Genomic DNA, 4,779 nt, shown 5'->3' on the forward strand with positions numbered 1-4,779 from the left:
GTCGTTCGCTTTTGATCCTTTGGTGGGACACAACTTGTGCAGCCCTGCTTTAATAGAGGACATGTTTATCAAATTTGCAGATGATGCCAAACTAGGAGGAGTAGCTAATACCCCAGAGGACAGGATCAACATTCACAAGTTTGAAGTATGTCCAGAGGAGAGTCATCACAATGTAGAGACTTAGTGAGCTGGGGCTGTTTAGCCTGGAGAAAAGAAGGTTAAGAGGTGATATGAAAGCCCTGTTTAAATATTTGAAGGGATGTCATACTGAGAAGGCAGTTAGCTTGTTTTCTGCTGCTCCAGAGAAGAGAACCCAGAACAATGGATGCAAGCTCCAGGAAAAGAGATTCCAGCTCAACATTAGGAGGAACTTCTTGACAGAAAGGGCTGTTTGACAGTGGAACACACTCCCTCAATAGAGAATGATGGAGTCTCCTTCTCTGGAGGCCTTTAAACAGAGTCTGGACGGCCATCTGTTAGATATGCTTTGATTGAGATTTTCTTCATGGCAGAAAGGGGTTGGAATGGATGGCTTTGAGATCACAATGTGACAATCTCAATGCTTCAGGTAAGGATCTCAATGGGCCAGTCTCAATCCTTCAGGCAAGGAGCATCAGTCTGAACTCATAATAGTCCTGTCACAATCTTTCAGGAAAGGTGCCTCAGGTTGAGATCTCAATGGGACAGCCTCAATGCTTCAGACAAGGATCATAACCCTTTGGTCGCTATGGGCCAGGCTCAATCCTTCAGGTAAGGAACACCTGTCTGAAGTCAATAAGCCCATCTTAATCCTTCAGGGAAGGAACATCAGCCCAAAGTCACAATGAGTTAGTGTCAGTCCTTCAGAAAAGGAGCATCAGTCTGAGATAGCAATGGGCCAGTCTCATGTGTTCAGGTAAAGAAGGAGCAACCTGAAGTCACAACCTCTCAGGCAACACGAATCAGCCTGAGGTCACAATGAGCCATCCCCAGTCTTTCGGGAAAGAAGCATCAGCCTGAAGTCACAATGGGATAGTCTAAATCCTTCAACCCAGGAGCATCAGCTTGAATGCACAGTCTCAATGCTTCAAGCAAGGAGCATTAGCCTGAGATCACAATGGGACAGTCTCAATCCTTCAGGAAAGAACATCTTCCTGAACTAACAATAGTTTGGTCTCAATCAGTAAAGGAGCATCAGCCTGAGGTCACAATATGACAGTCTCTATTGTTCAGGTAAGGAGCATCAGACTTAAGTCACACTGCGCCAGTCTCCATCTCTCAGGCAATGAGCGTCAGCTTGAGGTCGTAATGGGTCAGTATCAATCCTCCAGGTATGAAGCACCAGTCTCAAATGACAATAGTCCCATCTCATTCCTGCAGGTAAGAGGCACCAACCTTAAGTCACAATAGTCCTGCCTCCATCTTTCAGGCAACAGCATCAGACTGAACTCACAGTGGGCCAGTCTCAATGCTTCAGGAAAGAAGCATCTTTGCGAAGTCACAATAGTCCTGTCTCAATCCTTCATGCAAGGAGCATCAGCCTGAGATCACAATTTGGACAGTCTCAATGCTTTGGGTAAAGAGCACGAGCCTGAAGTCATAATAGTCCCATTTCAGTCTTTCAGGCAAGGAACCTCAGGGTGAGATCACAACAGTCCTGTCTCAATCCTTCAGGCAAGGAGCATCCGACTGAGGTCACAATGGACAGTCTCTATCTCTCAGGCAAAGAGCATCAGCCTGAAGTTACAATGTGAGATCTGGAGTCAGTCCTGTGCTCAAAAAATAAAACCCATTTGAAACTAAAGAAGCTTTATTGATGAATCCAGGCAGAAACATCCATTAACACCTTTTTGTAAAGTCTGAAGTCCAAAGGAACTTGCTCAACCCCTCCCTAAGCCAGACCCCAATTCTCAAGCTAAAGCAACACAAGCAAAGGTTGCATAGATACCAAGGTTGTCTATACTTCCCTTCCCTTCTCCCACACAGCCTCACCTTGAAGAGCGGTGTTCCCAAGCCAGCTTCACTCCTCCTTGATAACCAGTCTCCAGCTGCAACCCCATCCGTCTTTCCAAACGCCCTCCTTAATCATCTGTCTTTCTAACATTTCCCACTTCATGCTTTCTATAACCCATCACTCTACACTACTTACTATGAACTACAACTATAACTCCTACTTTAACTCTAATAATCAAACCCTAATATTTTTAATGTTTATGACACTTATACACTGACATGCAATGAGCCAGTCCCAATCCTTCAGGTATATAGCACCAGTCTGAAGTGACAGTTCTCCGGTCTCAAACTTTCAGACAAGGAGCATCAGCCTGAGGTTGCAAAGTGCCAGTCTCAGTCCTTCAGTTAAAGAGCACCATCCTGAAGTCACAATAGTACCGTCTCAATCCTTCATCCAAGGAGCATCAGACTGAAGTCACAATGGGCCAGTCTCAATCTCTCAGGCAATGAGAATCAGCCTGAGATTGCAATGGGCCAGTCTCAATGTTTCAGGCTAGAAGCATCAGCCTCAGCTTGCAATGGTCTCATCTCAAACCTACAGGTAAGCAGCATTAGCCTAAATTCACAATGGTCCCTTCTCATTGCTGGAGGCAAGGAGCACCAGCCTGAAGTCACAATATGTCATTAATCCCTTTATTCATGCATTTATTCATTTATTCATTTAGGGATTCATGCCATAAGGGTTATAGGTTTAGGTTTAAATTAGAGTTAAGATAGATGGTATTTATGGTGGGTTAAAATAATATGCTTCGGCTGATATGCCAACTGCGCCGCTTCCTGGAGCAGGGAGACTTTGAAACAGAAGTACATGCGCTGGTCACCTCTCGGCTAGACTTCTGTAACACACTCTACATGGGGCTACCCTTGTGCCAAGTTCAGAGACTTCAATTGGTACAGAATATGGCAGCCAAGTTGGTTATGGGCACTTCTAGAACTGCCCACATTACAATGGTTCTTAAATCCCTCCACTGGTTGCCCATTAGTTTCCTGACAAGATACAAGGTATTGGTTTTAACCTGTAAAGCTCTCCATGGCTTGGGTCCTGACTACTTGAGGGAGAGCTTCCTCCCATACAATCCATCCGGAGACTCAGGTCCTCTGGGAAGAAGCTGCTGCAGCTCAAGAAGACCAGACTTTCAGCAGTGACCCAGAGGTCCTTCTCATCAGCCGCTCCCAGGCTCTGGAACGACCTCCGGATGAGATCCGTCATATTTCCACCTTGGAAGCCTTTAGGAAGGCTATTAAGATGGATCTCTTTGGCAGGCCTTTCCAGACTACATTAGATCTATTGAATGCCTCTCCCTCCCCCTGACCCTTACCCTTGCCATCGTTACTGTTATGGAAATTGTTACTGATGTATCGTTCCTGCCCTCCCCTCTTGCCTTCAGAAAATGACCCATTTATAATTGGGAGGAGGGTTGGGGGTTTGGAAATTTAATTGTATTTCTGAAATTGTATGTTATTTTATTACTGTAATCCACTTTGATTCCTTTGAGAAAAGGTGAAATATAAAGAAATAATAATAATAACAACAACAACAACAACAACAACATCCCTTCAGGGGTATCCAAGGCCCTTTCAGAATGCTTCCAGAACCAAGGGGGGTGTTTCTGGGACTGTGGGGTCTCTCTGTTGGTCCTCCTCTACAGGGTTGTTGTGAGGGAAAAGGTAAGTATGTGAGGGGGTGCCCAATTCGGATCCTGTGGATGTCTAAGCCTAGTTCCCGGGTTGCCAGGGGATTGCCAGAGCTTTGAGGTCCCTGTCTCCCTTCTCTTGGCTTTGGCTTAGATTTTGGTTCTTCTCTCCCCCCCCCCCCAGACAGAGCCCCCTCCCCCAGGACTCCAGAGAAAACTTCTCTCCCCCCCCCAAAAAAAATGTTGCTTCCAATGCTATTGAACCCTATCCTGTGTGATGCTTTCTATTTGGCACAAAACCCTTCTCCAAATGAGGCATCAGAAGGGTCTCTCCTCTGTCCCGCTTTCCAGGAGGGAGGGGGCTCCTCAAAGCCATTTTTACCTTTGGATCCCCCTCCCCTCCATGGCCATGCCTCTCTCCAAGGGTCCCCCCAGCCCCCTTTTATCATAATAACCCCCCAAACACCTGGGCCCCAAGGAATCCCCCAAGGAGGGGGTAGGGAAGGAAAGAGGGAGAGGAGGCCTGACAAGCCCCTTGCCTTTCTTTGGGGGAGAAGAGGGGCTTCCTTCCTTCTTGTAACCCCTCAAGGGCCCCCAGAAGACCCTCCAGCCATTCCTCTGAATGAACGAGGGCTCTCCCCAATTCTCTCCCTCCCTCAGAACAGACTGTGAGGGCAGCAATGGCTTCAGGGGCTGAGACTGTGCATACACAGATGCCCCCAAAGACCCCTCCTCAGCATGCGCAGGGATTGCCAAGGCCTAGATGCTGCTGCTTATTCTACTGGCGGTCTTTGCAGGAAATGAAGGTATGTGCCAGGGATTCAGCAGCCTCCCTTTCCTTCCCTCCTTTCTTCCTTTGAGGAGACAGCAATGGAGCCCAAGGTGCAGAGCTGGACTCAGGAGGGGAAGTCAGGAAAGGAAGGCTCTGATTTGGAAATATAGCTCTCTCTGTGTATCCTGTATGTTTGTGTGTGTGTGTGTGTGTGTATTTGCCTCTGCTGTTGTTATGGCTGGGAATGGAGCGGAGGACTGAGGAGAGAAGAAAGGTTCAGTTTGGGCAAATTCAGAACTTCTTTGCATCAAAGCGTCCACTGTGTTGAAATAGCAAATAACTTTATTGAGAACACGTAGAAATTCAGTGTTTAAGCCAGAA

The 4,779-nt window shown here is 46.9% G+C and overlaps 1 protein-coding gene across 1 annotated transcript in view; it reads right to left on the reverse strand.

Moving 5' to 3' along the window:
- Positions 1–4,779, reverse strand: part of LOC149278062 (uncharacterized) — a 498,960-nt gene that overhangs the window by 283,265 nt on the left and 210,916 nt on the right. The window lies entirely within an intron of this gene.

The sequence above is a fragment of the Sceloporus occidentalis genome, unplaced genomic scaffold (genome assembly GCF_023333645.1).
Source record: "Sceloporus occidentalis isolate IW3139 unplaced genomic scaffold, rSceOcc1.0.p SCAF_202, whole genome shotgun sequence".
Taxonomy (NCBI): domain Eukaryota; kingdom Metazoa; phylum Chordata; class Lepidosauria; order Squamata; family Phrynosomatidae; genus Sceloporus; species Sceloporus occidentalis.